This window comes from Rhinopithecus roxellana, chromosome 20, assembly GCF_007565055.1.
Source record: "Rhinopithecus roxellana isolate Shanxi Qingling chromosome 20, ASM756505v1, whole genome shotgun sequence".
NCBI lineage: Eukaryota > Metazoa > Chordata > Mammalia > Primates > Cercopithecidae > Rhinopithecus > Rhinopithecus roxellana.
The window spans coordinates 66,425,239-66,442,906 of NC_044568.1; positions in this window are offsets into that span (position 1 = coordinate 66,425,239).

The window sequence follows — 17,668 nt, forward strand, 5'->3', positions numbered from 1 at the left end:
GTAGTTGCTTCATAGTGTCATTGGTCTTTGTACTTCAGCGTGTTTTTGTAGTGTCTGGTAATGGTTTTTCCTTTCCATATTTAGTGCTTCCTTCAGGAGCTCTTGCAAGGCAGGCCTGCTGGTGACAAATTCCCTCAACATTTGCTTGTCTGAAAAGGATTTTATTTCTCCTTCACTTATGAAGCTTAGTTTGGCTGGACATGAAATTCTGGGTTGGAAATTCTTTTCTTTAAGAATGTTGAATATTGGCCCCCACTCTCTTCTAGCTTATAGCATTTCTGCTGAGAGGTCCACTGTTAGTCTCATGGGCTTCCCTGGACTTTCTCCCTAGCTGCCCTTAACATTTTTTCCTTCATTTTGACCTTGGAAAGTCTGATTATTAAGTGTCTTCGGGTTGATCTTCTCATGGAGTATCTTACTGGGGTTTTCTGGATTTCCTGAATTTGAATGTTGTTCTGTCTTGCTAGCTTGGGGAAGTTTTCCTGGATGATATCCTGAAGTATGTTTTCCAACTTGATTCCGTTCTCTCTATCTCTTTTAGGGATTGGGGAGAACCTGAATTAGTCATAGGTTCAGTCTTTGTATATAATCCCATAGTTATTGGAGGTTTTGTTCATTCCTTTTTATTCTTTTCACTCTGATCTTATCTGCCTGTTTTATTTCAGCAAGGTAGTCTTCAAGCTCTGAAATTCTTTCCTCTGCTTGATCTGTTCAGCTATTGATACTTGTGGTTGCATTGTGAAGTTCTCTTGTGTTTTTCAGCTCCATTGGGTCATTTATGTTCCTCTCCAAACTGGTTATTCTTGTTAACAACTCCTGCAATGTTTTATTATAATTCTTAGCTTCTTTGCATTGAGTTAGAATATGCTCCTTTGGCTCGGCAACGTACGATATTACCCACCTTCTGAAGCCTACTTCTGTCAGTTCATCCATCTCAGCCTCAGCCCAGTTCTGTGCCCTTACTGGAGAAGTATTGTGATTATTTGGAGGAGAATAGGCACTCTGGCTTTTTGAGTTTTCAGTGTTTTTCTGTGGATTCTTTCTCATCTTCATGAATTTATCTAACTTCAATCTTTGAGGTTACTGAACTTTGGGTGGGATTTTCATGGGGACTTTTTTGTTGATGCTGTTGTTGTTGTTGCTTTCTATTTGTTTGTTTTTCTTTCAACAGTTGGGTCCCTCTTCCATAGGGCTGCTGCTATTTGCTCAAGGTCCATTCCAGACCCTTTTCACCTGGGTCTCTCCTGCACCTGAAGGTGTCACCAGTGGAGGCTACAGAACAGCAAAGATGGCTGCCTGCTCCTTCTTCTGGGAACCCCATCCCAGAGGGGCACCAACCTAATGCCAGCAGGAATGCTCCTGTATAAAGTGTCTGGTGACCAGTGTTTGGGGTTCTAACCCAGTCAGGAGGCACAGGATCGGGGACCTGCTTAATGAAGCACTCTGGCTGCCACTTGCTGGAGGGGCTGTACTGCACTGGGGAGAATCCCACTTGTCTGGACTGCTTGGATTTCTGAGAGCTAGCAGGGGGAAAGACTAAGTCCACTGATCCATGGAGATCACGGCTACCCTTCCCTCCAGGTGCTCCATCCCAGGGAGATCAGAGTTCTGTCCCTAACCCCCTGGCCGGAGTTGCTGAAATTCCCACAGGGAGACCATGCGTGGTGAGGAGGGATGGGTCAGGGTCCAGCCTAAAGAGGCAGTCTGGCCATGGTCTTCCACAGCTGCTATGCTGTGCTGTGCTGTGGGGAATTCCCACTGGGTCCAAACCACCCAGACTCCTTGGCACAGGCAGGGGAAAACAGCAGATTGGAGCTGCAGTCATGGCTGCTGCCCCTTCCCGCCAGGAACTCAGTAGTCTTAAGTAGTCTCCAGCTGAGCGACCACTGAGAATCTCCACAGCTCTGTGCTTGGGACCCAAGGCCCTGGTGGGATGGGCTCATGAATGGATCTCCTGATCCACAGGTTGCACAGAACTGTGGGAAAAGCATGGTTTCTCGGGTGAAATAGCACAATTATTCACCATCTCATTTGGCTGGGGGTGGAAGCTCCCCTTGCCATGTGTGGCTCCCAGGTGGGCGGTCACTCCACCCTGCTTTTTTCCTTGCTCTCTGTGGGTCATGCCAACCGCCTAGTCAGTCCCATTGAGAGAACCTGGATACCTCAGTTGCCAGTGTGGGATTCACTTGTCATTTTCATTCTCAGTGGGGGCCTCTGACCGCACTTGTTTCTAGTCAGCCATCTTGGCTCCTCCCCGCCATACTTTTCAAGTGTTTAAACTGAAGGTATCTCTGTTTTTGAAATAATCAAAAGTCATTTGGAAATAAGTATAGTGACCAAGGTGGATTTTTTTATTTTAATTAGAGGCCAGACATGATGATTCATGCCTGTAATTCCAGCACTTGGGGAGGCTGAGGTGGGCGGATTACATGAGTCCAGGAGTTCAAGACCAGCCTGGGCAACATGGTGCAACTCTGTCTGTACAAAAAATACAAAAGTTAGCCACTTGTGGTGATACGTACCTGTGTTCTCAGCTACTCTGGAGGCTAAGGTGGGATGATCACCTGAGCCCACAGAGGTTGAGGCTGCAGTGAGCTGTGATCATGCCACTGCATTTCGGCCTGAGTGACAAAGTGAGAGCCTGTCTCAAAAAATAAAAAAGAGATGGATTCTTAAAGTAATGAGGCAAATTTTCTTCTATGGATTTTTAAACTGATACTAAAGGCAATCCAAAGGAGATTTGCTTTAAAAAAATGTATAGTACATTTAGTAGTGGAATAAATGTATAATTTCCCAATTATTACCGTAAAGGAAAATATGCACTTTGTTGTATAAAAGTTAGTGTGCTTGTCTAATCATCAGTAATATTATACATCCTCTCTTCTTAATGAAATTAAATTTGAAAAATAAGTTACTAATTTATTATGATAATCTCTTGACTACATACTTATAGAATGGAGATAGAAATATATTTAAAGACCAAAATTTGGTCTTTTATTCATTTTACTTAGCATTTACTGATATGTGTACCTCGTGGGTGCTCCCACATCTTGTTGATTTCCCTTCTTTCTGTTACTATTTGCTTTTATCTTCTATATTTCGACTGATTGATTGTAGAGATGAAAGTCTCATCATGTTGCCCAGGCTGATCACAAACTCCTGGCCTCAAGCAGTCCTTCCACCTTGGCCTCCCAAATGCTCAGATTATAGGCATGAACCACCACACTCAACCTTTTTTTTAAAACCAACTTTGTTAAAATGAAGAACAGGAGGGGAAGGACAAAAGCCAGGGTTTGTTAACTTTAGTTACTACCAAAGTGAGGGAGGAGACTTCATTTGGGTAATCTCAAATGCTTTACCTAGCTTTTCAAAGATGCATGCTTGCACTACCATTTATTGTATTCTGTTGCAATTTATTGATACCATTATTGAGTTTATTAATGGTCTCCTTACCATATTGTTTACCCATGTGCAGTTCAATAAGTACGGCCCTATGTGCTCATCCAATAAGCTTTCTCCTCTCACGTTGTACCTGCTCTGACATGGTGATAAAAAACCAAAAGCCTTTCATAAAATAAGTAATGTGATGCAGTGAACGTTGCATTTTACTTAGAACACCCCCTTTTTTGGCAAATGAACCACATTGCAAAATTTTAAGCTGAAATTGCTAGCAGTGTTTCTAAGATAAATATGCTATTTATAGACAAAAATCTTTTAAATGATCAGTTAATGAATACCTAATGGGATATACATCTGCACAGTAATAAAATGACAAAAGCAAATGATTAGTTATTTTCAGTCAGTTAAGAAGGACTCTTGTAACTGGAGTCTACACCAGGAGTGGGACTGTCTTTTCCACCGTATAAGTCCTAGGGATTAGACATCTATTTTCATTTCTTATAGTGAAAAGAGGTCTGAAACAATATTTAATGTCCTAGAAATGAGACAGAACTGTTTGATGAGTTAAGAGCAGATATCTGGATGGATGGAGGTCAGTGAGAACTGTAGTCTCTCTGCCTCTTGTTGAAAAGAAAATACTCTGTAGGAAAAACCTTCAGTCATCAGTTCAGCAAAAATAATTATAACTCCCACTGGAGACACTGAAAGGACCTGGGCTCTCTTTGTTAAGTCCAGCATAGGATTTTCTTTTTTTAATACTTATTTTAAAATTAAAACTAAGTGAAACATTTTTGTTTAGCTTTTTTTTTTTGAGATGGAGTCTCTCTCTGTGGTCCATGCTGGAGTTCAGTGGTGTGATCTTAGCTCACTGCAACCTCCACCTTTTGGGTTTAAGCGATTTTCTGCCCTAGCCTCCCAAGTAGCTGGGATGACAGTGTGCGCCACCATGCCTGGCTAATTTTTGTATTTTTAACAGAGATGGGGTTTCACCATGTTGACCAGGCTGGTCTCGAACTCCTGACCTCAGGTGATCTGCTCCCTTTGCCCTCCCATAGTGCTGGGATTACAGGCGTGAACCACTGCAGCTGGCCCCAACATAGGATTTTCTTAATGGTATTTTTTTACCTAAGCCTCATTCTGCAAATGAAAACAAAAAATCATTTGGTAGAGGGGACACCAATAATTCAGTGTTTTTGAAACGTCATCACTTCTGCAAGTTAAGTGTACCTGTATCTTCTACCAATTCCAAATATGTTGATTCTTGTCAAGCCCCATGTGGGAGATGGAGGTGCTAATTCTTCAGAATAACACCAGGCCAGTAAAACTGGAATGGGATAAAATCCATAAAGAATTTATCCTAATCTTGAGTAAGTCAGCAAAGAAAATGTATGAACATGAGATTGAATTCTCAACCCTCGATGTCATTCTCTCTTCACATACCCAGAAAATTTCAAAGTAACTCTGGGTTATGAACAAAAAAGTTACCTGCTTTGACCAGCTATTTTTCATGTGTTAACCATAGTGTTGTCTTCTAGTTGTGCAGAGCAGTATAACTTGTATTAGTCTGAAAAGCAGAAATAAAACCTTAGTGTTTATAAGGACATTTCTGGCAAATGAAAGCAGGAACTTTGTGTGTTGCAAATGGCGATAAAAACTTCAGAACTCATTGATATAGCATATTTTGTTGCTCTTCTGTATTCTATCAAAAGTCCTTCTTACCAGTGCTTTGAAAGGAGTTTAGACAGTAACTAGGCACACAATTATGCCAAGAATTTTAATTGAGTTGAGGGCCTTCATGCCAATAAGGCTAAGACTTGTAATAGCAAATAGAATTCTTTGATTTATAGGTGTTTTGATATAACCAGTTGATATGCAGATTAGTCCCCAGTGTGATATTGACTATTGAAGTATATGTAAGCACTTTGTAAATTATGAAGCATTACCAAATGTATCTGTTTTAGGTTTGCCCTATTCCTATTGGCAGGTACTGTGGTCATTCATTCATTCAACAAATATTTACTACGTGCTTACTATGTGCCAGCTACTTTTGTAAGTACTAGAGATATAGTAATGAATAAAACTTTATACTCATATGAATAAATTTTTACACATAAAATAAAACATAAAAAATAGCCCAGGCATGGTTGCTCACACCTATAATTCTAGCACTTTGTGAGCCAAGATGGGAAGATGGCTTGAGGCCAGGAGTTTGAGACCAGCCTGGTAAATAGAGTGAGACCCTGTTTCTATTAAAAACTAGTAAAAATAAAAAATAACTTCAGATAGTGATACATGCTGTGAAGAGGAAAAAGCAAGGTATTTAGATAGTGTGTGAGGAATAGGGTAGGTTTTGAGTAGGGAAGAGGAGAAACATTTTTACCTAGGTTGTTCAGGAAAAGTCAGTCTGAAGAACTAACATCTGAACTGAGGCATGGTTCTTGAGAAGTCAGCCATAAATTCTAAGTGGAGGGAACAAGCAGTGTGAAGATGCTGTGATAGGAAGAAGCTTGGTATGTTCCAGAATGACAAGAAGACCAGGTTATGAAGTGAGCAAAGCTCATTGGAATTTATAATTTCATGCCTGTAGAATGGCAAGTGAATGAGGGAAGATGAAATACACTAACTTTTCTTTATTTGTACATTTTTTTTGTTTTTGCATGAGTCTCTACATAGCTAGATGAAGCATGTTAAAGAAGAGAATTATCTTGACTGTTTTACTACTTTCCCCTAGTGTCCTAAGAAGTATTTCTCTATGAGCACCATGTCTGCATTCCCCCTCTTTATTCAGAAATATCCTTTTCAATTTTTGTTTGCCTTCTTAACAAAATTTACAAAGGAAATGCAGATTATTCTTCTTTTATGCCTTTGCATATAACCTTATCAAAGGAAATAGAGGAAAACACTGAAGAAATAGATACTATAGTAATTATATATTTTGAAGCAGATACTGCCTTTGTTATAATAGAGTCAGGTCATCATGGGCAGCTTAATTTCTTTTGAGCCTCAGTTTCCTCTTCTATAATATAAGGAAGTGACTACTATTTATCTTATAGAATTACATGAGATCAAGTACATGAAGCGTTTAGCACAGTGCGTGGCACATAGATAATGTGTATGGAGCACTTACTGTTTGTCTTTTAGAGACAGGGTCTTGCTCTGTCACACAGACTAGAATGCAGTGGTACAACCTTGCTCACTGCAGCCTCAACCTCTTGGGCTCAAACAGTCCTCCTACCTCAGCATCCTGACTAGCTGGAACTACAGGTGCACACCATCATTACTGGCTAACTCTTGTTTTTTTTTTGCAGAGATGAGGTCTCACTGTGTTGCCCAGGCTGGTTTCAAACTCCTGGGCTCAAGTAATCCTTCCACCTTTACCTCTTAAAGTGCTGGGATTACAGGTGGGAGCTACCATGCCTGTCCTTACTGTTATATTACCATGAATATCTTTATTCTTTCAAATCACTTCCCAGTAAACCTTTTCTGCAAACTTTTTCAAATAGTTCCAATAAACTTTTAGGCTGGCATCCCCCCTCCCCTAGCTTATGCCATTGTCCAAATACCTTTTTCTCTATTGTCCAGCTCAAAGACTCTGTATGTTTATGAGACCATCTTTTGGTAACAAAAATACCAGGAATCAATGATTTATTAAAATCCTAGTATTAATTCAGGCTCCTGTCAATCTCCTAACAAAGCCTATACATACTGTGTAGCTATACCAAAGATTCCATAGCATAGGTGAAAATGCTTGAGTATATAGCCCTTGATCGCCTGAGCTGCATTCGGCTAGTCTCATCTTTCCTTTCTATCTAATTAATGACATTCTTGGCACATGGGGATCATATGGCACAGAATGTGTCCATATTCTGCTTGTGAAAACCCACGTTGTTCTCCACCTGCAAAAAGGCAACCTCTACTTTTCATTTCTTTTTTGTGTCATTTTTTAATGTCATTGTTCTCCCTCTCTCCCTCTCCTCCTTTTCTTCTTTCCTTCCCTTCCTCTCTCTCTCTTTCCCTCTTTTCCCTTCCCCCACTGCTTCCACCCTTCCTAGTAAAGGGAAGAGGGATGGACCTTGGGCATTGGTCTTAGAGGAGGAAACTTACATCATCACCTAAACTGATTCTAGAAGTTTTCTTGAAACTCAGAAATGATTTACTTCAGTAATACTAACATCACAATCCCCTGAGAAGACCATCACCAGTTTTCGACTACATTTTAGCTTCTATGGTTTTCCTTGTCTAATTTGCTTTTTTTTCTTCTTTTCTTCAAGAATAATCTCAAATCTTACTTCTTTTACTACATCTTACTAACTCTGGACTTGATTGATCCCCTGCCACTCAACACTTACACTGTTGTATGCTTTTTGCTACTTAATTCATATTACGGAACCTGGTACATAAGTTAAAGGCTTGTTTCTCCAATTAGATTATAAGTTTACTCAGAGCAGGGATTGTGTCATACATATTTATAGTATCTCACTGTTTTTATCTTTCCCTACCCCAACTATAATCATACTTCTTTTTAAACACCTGAACATTCCTTCTTCCTTGACGATAAGGGTATGTTAGCAAAGCTCGATGACCTTTTTTGTTTTTTCCTTTGACACTCAAATTCTCAGGTGAGAGTTCTGTAACTTGAGCAAAATCAAAGACAGTGGTATATTTTGTAACATTAGAGATACTACACCGGGCAAAGCTTAGCTTTTACTGCAAGAAGCCTATCTACAATAATAGATTCAGGCTAGTTTGAATGCCTCAGTCTATACCTTATTTCATCCTCAATTTCTTTTTTTCTTAATTTCAACTTTTATTTTAGATCTGGGGGTACATTTGCAGGCTTGTTAAATGGGTATATTGTATGATGCTGAGGTTTGGGTACAATTGATCTTGTCCCCCAGGCAGTGAGTACACTACCCAATAGGTAGTTTTTCAGCATTCCACCCCCACCTCCCATCTTTTGGAGTCTCCAGTGTCTGTTTTTGCCATCTTTGTGTCCCTATGTACCCATTGTTTAGCCCCCACTTATAAGTGAAAACATGAGGTATTTGGTTTTTGTTCCTGCATTAATTTGCTTAGGATAATGACCTCCAGCTGTATCTATGTTACTGTGTAGGACATGATTTTATTCTTTTCTATGGCTGCATAGTATTTTGTGGTGCATATGTACCACATTTTCTTTATCCAGTCCACTGTTGATGAGCACCTAGGTTGATTCTATATCTTTGCTATTGTGAATAGTGCTGGGATGAACATACAAGTGCATGTATCTTTTTTGTTGAACAATTGATTTTTCTTTGGGTATACACTCAGTAATGGGATTGCTAGGTCAAACAGTAGGTCTGTTTTAAGTTCTTTGAGAAATCTTCAAACTGCTTTCCACAGTGGCTGAACTAATTTATATTCTCACCAACTATGTAGAAGCATTCTGTCTTCTCTGCAACCTCACCAGCATCTGTTGTTTTTTACTTTTTAGTAATAGCCATTCTGACTGGCGTGAGATGCTATCTCATTGTGGTTTTGATTTACATTTCTCTGATTAGTGGTGTTGAGCATTTTTTCATGTTTGTTTCACCTTAGATTTCTGAGTGAGTTGAGAATGTCTGAGCATCAAAAGCAAACCTTGGAATAGGAGCCAACCCCCAAATAAAATAAAAATACTTAAAGAAAAATTAGACTTTTTTGTTTCTCCTCTTAAATGCATTCAATTCATTTAGCTTCTCATTTATATCACCACCAAAAGACAAAGAATGAATGCTGGTCATTCAAGTTAAAAATTTTTTTTTTTGTTGATAGCGCTAGCAATCCGGTTAGAGAAAGTAGGAAAATTCAGGACTAAGAAAATTTAGAGACTATGATTTTCATTTATCAGCTCCTTCACTTCATTAATTATGACAAACCATAAAAATGGATTAATGCATAAAAGGATGATCACTGTGTATCATTACAAGAAAATAATTGCTTAAAAATTAGAGATTTAGAAACAAAGAGGACGATAGTGAGCTCTGTTATTTAAACCAAAGAATATCATTGAAATCCTAAATAAACAAGCCATCCAACAGAGGAAGATATCTGCACTTGGTAAGTGCATCCTGCTATGTATAAGTTTAAAAAGGAAAAAGGGAAGACAGTGCTGGGAGAGGAGCGGTGTATACCTGGATATGCTCTATTAAAAGAGGCGCTTGATTGCTCAGTAATTGCAGAGCTAGGTTCTTGGGGAGGCTTTTGTCATCCCTCCTTGGCTGACACCAGACGATAGTGTGGCTCTGTGATAAGAAACAGAGGACCAGTGTCTCCATGGTAACTAACTGAGCTCTATATATTATACCTCATTACAAATGAGGATAGATAGTAAAATACACACACACACACACACACACCCCAAGAGTGAATATATATGTGTGTGTATGTATACATCCTGTCTTCTATCTAGAAAGTGAGTAGAATAAAATTTTTGAGAATGTGATTGCATTGAAAGGATAAAGTTGATAGGCCTTTTTTCCCCATTGGTGCAGGTAAATATTTCATTTTTCAGTTCCTCTGATGGTTTTGTTCTGAACCCACTCAGCTGTAGCTTGAAAGATTAATGATGGGCAGTGAAAGAACGTGAGAAGAGGTGGTGAATGAATAGAAACCAGCAACAGAGAAGAAAGAGTATTGCCTGGCCTTTGGGACAAATAAATAAGGATTTACTAAGTCTGCTAGTTTCATCCCCATAACAGGAAAACCTGGAACCCATTAGAATGGAAATCTGGAAACTTTTATAATGTAGTGATTCCTAGAGTTCCAAACCTACACAGACTGTTGACAAGAAAAAAGAAAGAGGGATGGAAAATCAGCAGTTTCCTTTCTAATTTTCTCTTCTATAGGTATTGATTTTACTTTAACACAACTAACTTTACAATACCTCTCCTCACATAAGACCATTACACCTATGTGTTTATCTTTATAAGGTTAAACACATTTCCTGAAATCTTAGCCTGCCTGTGTCATGCATTTTAAAGAAAAAGACCAAATTAAAGAAGTCATCAGTGAGTAAACTATTAAGTAGAAATTAAAACTTTTTATTCAAGACACAGGATGCAAATATTTGGTCAGAGAAAGAAGACCCCAGGAGCTTTTTGGAACCATTATATTAGCTTCAATGTATTAGTCCATCTGCTCACAGATAAATGACTTTAAGCTCTGAAACAAGGACCCTTAGTAGCCCAGCAGGGACTTCTGTTGATACTGCAGGCTGATTCCTTCCGTCACTGGGTCTGTTTCTCAATCACTAATTTCTGAACCTATATTTGGGTCATTGCTAAAAAGGGCATACATGTAGTTTTAAGACAAAAATAGCTCTTTGATCTAAGTAACATACTTTTCTACCTTTTAGGTCCTTCTTACTGATGTCTTGCTCTTCTGCATGGCTTGTGAAAACTATTAGAGTCGTCCAAGGTAAGTGCATTGCACGGGGGTGACAAAAAAGTGGGTGGGGTGGTGGGGAAGAACATAGGTATACACCCAAGAGGAATGGAAACATACATTCACACGTAACTTGTGCACAAACATTCATAGCAGCATTATTCATAATATCTAAAAAGTAGAAACCATCCAAATATTCATCAACTGATGAATAGCTAAATATAATGTGGTATATCCTTATAATGGAATATTATTTGGCAATAGAAAGGAATGAAGTACTGATACCCGATACCACAGGTATGAACCTTGAAAACATTATGTAAGTAGAAGAAGCCAGTCATGAAAGACCACTTATTATATGATTCCACATATAAGAGGGGAGGTGGAGGTGACTGCTAAAGGATATGGGGTTTCTTTTGGCAATGATGAAAATGTTCTCAGTTAACCTTGGTGATGGTTGCAAAACTCTGAATATACTAAAAAAACATTGAATTGGACACATTAAATGGATGAATTGCATGGTATGAGAAATTTGAGGATTTTATCTCAAGGTTATTATAAAAAAGGGGTGTAGGTGAGGAGGAAGATGGTGATCCACAACTAGGATGACCATATGTTCTGATTGCCCCAAACTACCAGTATTTTGCCAGGTATGCCAATGAATTGTTAATTGCTCTGCCTTAACTTTCAAAAGTGTCCTGTTTGGATGATAAACTATATGATCACCACATGTGTGACCAGAAGTACTATGATCTTCTGCAATGTATCTTAAAGTTATCTAACCAAGATAACATTTGGGGTTCTTTTAAAGGTAGATATCCCTGTGTTCCTCCCATGGATCTTAATTCAGTAAGTCAGAGGTGGAAACTGGTGTTTTTGTATTTTTAACAGTTATCTATGATGATTCTTATGAGTTTTTGGCATTCACTGTTCTACTTGTTAAAAAAAAAAAAAAAAAAAGAGGTGAACAAATTACCTTTGGGGGCAAATATAATTCCGGGGAAGTACAAGAAGGCTATTGTAGGAAATTTGCTGTGGAAGGCTAAAAATGAATTATGACATGGATCGAGAGAATAATGGTAGTAACATAAGGACAGTGATGGTTCTAAGAAATATCCTTCTCTCTTCTAAGATTAAAAAAAAACCACATCTATTATTTGGTAAGAATGAGTGAGGATTAATACTCGTAATGGTTTACCTGTAAATTTCTTCTCCAAGGTGGCCAAAGGTAGAGGCAAAGTGGGTTCTGGGGTATCCCTGATTATTGTCATTCTGCCTTAGGTCCTGACATCCACTGCCTTCACTCAAACCCTTCTGGCCAGTTCCATCCTACAGATTCTAAGTTCCTGACTCAGAATTTTATTGTTGTGAACCTTTACACCCAGGTTTGGAGACAGAAAGGAGCACCCTCAAGTGAGGCAGAGCAGTCTCAGAAACATAGGAAAATGTAAGAAACCTAAAAACCTAAACCTTGGGACAACTTTTTTTTTTTTTTTTTTTTTTTTTTTTTTTTTTTAATTAGAAGAGGAACAAAGGACGTTGGGTCACAGTTTCTAAAATAAACATGAGCAATAGGGCATATATAATAGCATAATATGAACCAAACTGATAAAAAGCAGTGTGACAATATCCATAATACACATTTATTGCTTATCTGAATTCAACATTAACTTCAGTTTAAGGATGCTTAGTCTTCATTGTTCATAGGGAAGAAGCCTTCACAGTTTCAAAGCTTGAAATGAAAATTGTGCTGAAGAAGCCTAGACATTCCCACATGTGTAGAATCGTCATAAAATTTCTTAAGGAGGAAAAAGTCATTACTAACCTATTCTGTCATTTAGCCAGATTGCTGTAATTCATATCCTTTTTTGCTGCTTTAATCAATCAAGAAAACGCTCTCCTGCAGATTCAGAGCTCAGAAGTGTACTCTTCCTTGTTCCTGTCCATGCCCAAGCCTCTTGATCTCTGGGGAAAGGGTTGACATCTGAGAAGATTTCTTTGTTTCACTTTGTTCCAGCAAACTGTTTGAAATAGTCAGGCTTTTGACCGAAATTTGAGTCTTCTTTCTGTCCCTTAGGTACTGTCTAAAATTTTTCAGTGTTTTAAAAAAGATTTCTAATTAGTTGAGGGACCTCCAGGGTGAATATTACTATTATTAAATAACTGAATACAAATTAAACTTTTATGGTTTCTAAGCTACTGCTTTTTTTTTTTTTTTTTTTTTTTTTTTTTTTTTTTTTTTTTTTAAAGCTAGAGTCTTACAATGTTGGCCAGCAGGCTGGTCTTGAACTTCTGTGTTCAAGCAATCCTATGTCAGCCTCCCAAATAGCTGGGTCTGTAGGCATGTGCCACTACACCCTGAGTTGCTGCTTTTTAATGGAACGTTTAATGTATAACTTTTAGATTCCAATACAATATTAGCAAGACTTATTAACTTAGCAGATCTATGTGGCAATATTATTTATCCCAGGAATGTTTAGGTGTCCAGGTCTGGTGTGTCTATATGATTGGACACCCATGGACTGACTGGGAAAGCAGCAGTTTAGGATTGCCCAAAAGACAAAGATTTGGAAAAACTTTAAAACGTTTTGACCACAAAGGTCATAAATTTTAGTCTAGTGATGCAGATTTACTGGATCCTGATGAACAACAGGAGTGAAAAGCATTTTCTAGAAGAAAAACCCGTAGTGATTTCTAAGTAAAGGACTTCAGATGAGATCCTGAAGTAATAAAATATTGGCAGGTTTAGTAGACTCACAAACATGAGGTTAGTCAGGGATCTAAGGTGACAGACATATGACATCAGAAACAAAATAAGTACTAGGCAAGGCCATGGCCCTGAACTTTTATTAGAGCTGGGATTTGAGGATATTCTGAACCCCAAGGATTTCAACCAAGAGAAACAGTAGCAAGGCAAATCAGTTTAAAAAATAATTCTAATGTATATTGGGAAGGATTTTATTCAACTTAAAATCAGAAAAATAACCACTAGTAGTTTATGTGATGCTTCTTCTAATTCTTATCTGATATTTTAGTTCTAGGTTCCTATTAAGGTTCAATAAACTGTGACAATTGACCAAGGACTGGGCTATGATAAAGTCTTGCATTTTAAACAAACACAAATAACATTGAACCAGAAAGAGACATAAAGTCTGTTTAAGGCATTGGTGTGTTTGTACAAGACCTGGGTTATGTAGGAGTAGCAGTAAAGAAAAAAGGCTCAGACATCTAATAGACATTTCTTTTACTTCCTGTTTATGTGACTTTAGTTGGGCCTATGACTTAATCTGTATGACCTTTTCTAGCTCTGCAGTTATTTTTAGTACATATTGCCAGTTTTCTAAGTGGTTTTACCATTTTACATTCCCATCAGCAATTTTTTAGAGTTTTAGTGTCTCCACATCCTCACCAACATTCAGATGAGTGGATGGTGGTTTCTTATTGTGATTTTAGTTTGTATTTCTCTGATGACAAGTGGTATGTAGCACCTTTTCATATGTTTATTGGATGCTTAGATATCATATATTGTAAAGTGCCTGTTCCAATTTCTTGCCTATTTTTTAAAATGAGGTGAGGTTTTTGAGGGTTGGTTGGTTGTTTTTTTGTTTTCTGTTTTGTTTTGGTTTTTGCTCTCTCTTATTGATTAGTAGTTTAAAAGAAAATATATTCTAGAATATGAGTTCTTTACTGGATATGCATCTTGCAAATATCTTCTTCCAGTCTGTGGCTTGCTGTTTTACTCTCTTAATGGTGTCTTTTGATGAATATAAGTTCCTAATTTTAATATAGTGACATTTATCAGTTTTTCCATTTATACTTAGCACTTGTATGTCCTGTTTTAAAAACTTTTGTCTACCCTAAGGTACTTTATAATATTTCAGCTGCTTTATTTCAAAGTTTAAATCTTTAATCCATTTACAGTTTGTTTTAGTAAGAGATATGAGGTAGGGATCCAATTTTATTTTTTTCCAAATGCTTTTAAACTTCTGTAAACATTTCTCAATTAATATTTTAAATGCCGCCTTTAGGGTGTTTCCAATCACAATAATCATAAGTTTTTGATATAAAACACTCCAATACTTAGCAATGTTCAATGAAATATTAAAACACCAAAAGACACAATCTCAGAAGCAGATAAATCTCTCTGTGAACCAAATATAGAACAGAAAAGCAAAACAGTGAGTGGAGCTGAAGCCAAAGGGCTTCTGTGTTGTGGGTTTCTTGTTTTTTTTAAGGGGCAATATTTGCTGGGAGTTTAGCTTCTGTGAGATAAGGAGTATTTAAAGTATATGAACAAGGAGCATGAATCCTGATTGCCATGTGAAACCAGAGGCTGGGGAAAAGGATCTTCTTCTCATGACAAAAGGCAAAAAGACTAGGGGAAAACAAAGTTTCTGGTCACTACATTGGGCTGTGACTTTTAGAAAACTTCAGGGTACGTTTGAAGGAAGGTACAGCCTCGTAATCAGAACAGAAGTGACTGTCTGTGAGCTTGTGACAGCATCAGGTTTATCTCCATTGTCACCTTGGGACAAGAATCTTAATATGCCTTTATCAGACCTCATCTGGACTGGAGTGATCATGACTTGGGTAGACGTAAACACAAGACTACCTGGCCAAGGTCTGGGTTGAATACTGAGGAAGAGAGAGGAGAAAAACAATGACCCTTATACAACAGTCCAGAATTCCATGCCTATGGATCAGGTATTCCTTAAACCCCTGGTTAGTAGCGCTGGCTGAGGCCCTGAGGAAAGGAAAGGCAAACCTACATCTGGAATGGATACCAATTGCTGTGAGGAAGAAAACAAAACAAAACACTGTGGACCCTTCGAGGATAAAAGGAGCCCAACGTAATCAACTTTCCATCTAATGACTGGTTGTCACATTGGAGGCTCAGCACTGATATGTGTTGCTGGCAAGTGGGATACTCAGAGACAACTGTAGCTATATCAGCCTTGGTGAGAGTCCATGCCACTGAGCCCATGTATAGCCTCCATTTCTGCCTCTCTGGTCACTTCATTCATGGGCCATTGTGCTGGGGTGGCCAGTAACAAAAACTGGCTAATATTAACTCACCAAGTCATTTTGTTTACTTGATCGTTTAATGCTCCTTCTGTGATAATAATTTCATTTTAATACTGTTTTCAGGGGCCAGATGTTGTGGCTCAGGCCTGTAATGTCAGTGCTTTGAGAGGCCAAGGTAGGAGAATTGCTTCAGGCCAGGAGTTTAAGACCAGCCTGGGCATCATGCCAAGACCCTTGTACCTTCCTACTGAGCATTAATGTGTGATACAACAATCTTTATACTTCATTCATGCCAATTCTCACAGGCCTGTTTACATGCTGGTACCCCAGAACTCCTTGTCTCTGTATCTTTCAGTCTTCCATGTGTCTGACCAGTAGGCCAAGCCATTTGTCACTGCCCAAGAATACATACATACTCTCATCACAGGCCCACTCCTCCTTCTACACAAGGTGGATGACTACTGTCTGAACTGGGACCATCAGAAAGATTTTCCCTCTCCACTGTCTTTCAAGGCCACCTGCCAATGAAGTTGTAATGCAGCTGCCTTTCATTTTTGGCTTGAGTAACCTATTCATTACCTCAAAACCCAGGCTTTGTCTACCTCCTTCACATAGTTGTACATATGTGTATTGGATATAAATGTGTGTACATAGGTTATGGTACGTAGGCCATAGGTGTAACTTAGGGAAGAATTCTGGGTGAACTGTGGTGGATGATGGGGGGTCTGCTCATGTAGCTTACGTGTGCCCTGTGGTCCTGCTCATGATTATCCTGTATGTAGTATTTCTATTTTATAATGGGTTGTTGGGGAGCCATCTTAAATTTATGACTTACTGAGTTCAGCAGTTCTGGACACAAGGTCACTAAGTGTCACGTGGCCAAATGTTCCATCTCTGTTGGGTCCCAGTACCATATCAGAAGCTGTTTTTGTTTTGTTTTTGAGACAAAGTTTTGCTCTTGTCGTCCAGGCTGGAGTACAATGGCACAATTTTGGCTCACTGCAACCTCCGCCTCTGGGGTTCAAGTGATTCTCCTGCCTCAGCCTCCCCAGTAGCTGGGATTACAGATGTACACCACCATGCCCAACTAATTTTGTATTTTTAGTAGAAACAGGGTTTCACCATGTTGACGAAGCTGGTCTCGAACTCCTGACCTCAGGTGATCCACCCACATAGGCCTCCCAAAGTGCTTGGAATACAGGCCTGAGCTACCATGCCTGGCCCAGAAGCTGTTTTTAAAAAGTCATATAATTTTATGCTACAGATGTCACGGATCCCAGGTTCTGCACTGTGATTCTTCCTCTAGATTTTACTGTAAACACACTGCACTTTTTTTTTTTTTTTTTTTTTTTTTTTTTTTTTTTTGAGACGGAGTCTCGCTCTATCTCCCGGGCTGGAGTGCAGTGGCCGGATCTCAGCTCACTGCAAGCTCCGCCTCCCGGGTTTACGCCATTCTCCTGCCTCAGCCTCCAGAGTAGCTGGGACTACAGGCGCCCGCCACCTCGCCCGGCTAGTTTTTTGTATTTTTTAGTAGAGACGGGGTTTCACCGTGTTAGCCAGGATGGTCTCGATCTCCTGACCTCGTGATCCGCCCGTCTCGGCCTCCCAAAGTGCTGGGATTACAGGCTTGAGCCACCGCGCCCGGCCAACACACTGCACTTTTTATCACAACTGATACACATAACACCATAGGGTCTGCTGGATTGTATAACTCAAGTGGCTGGGCCACTTGCACTGCAGGATGTACCTTCTAAAGAGCTCTTATTCCCAGCCCCACTCAAAGCTAGCAGCCTCTTGTATTGCCTGATACGTAGGCCAGATCAGTACACCTAGTTGTGGA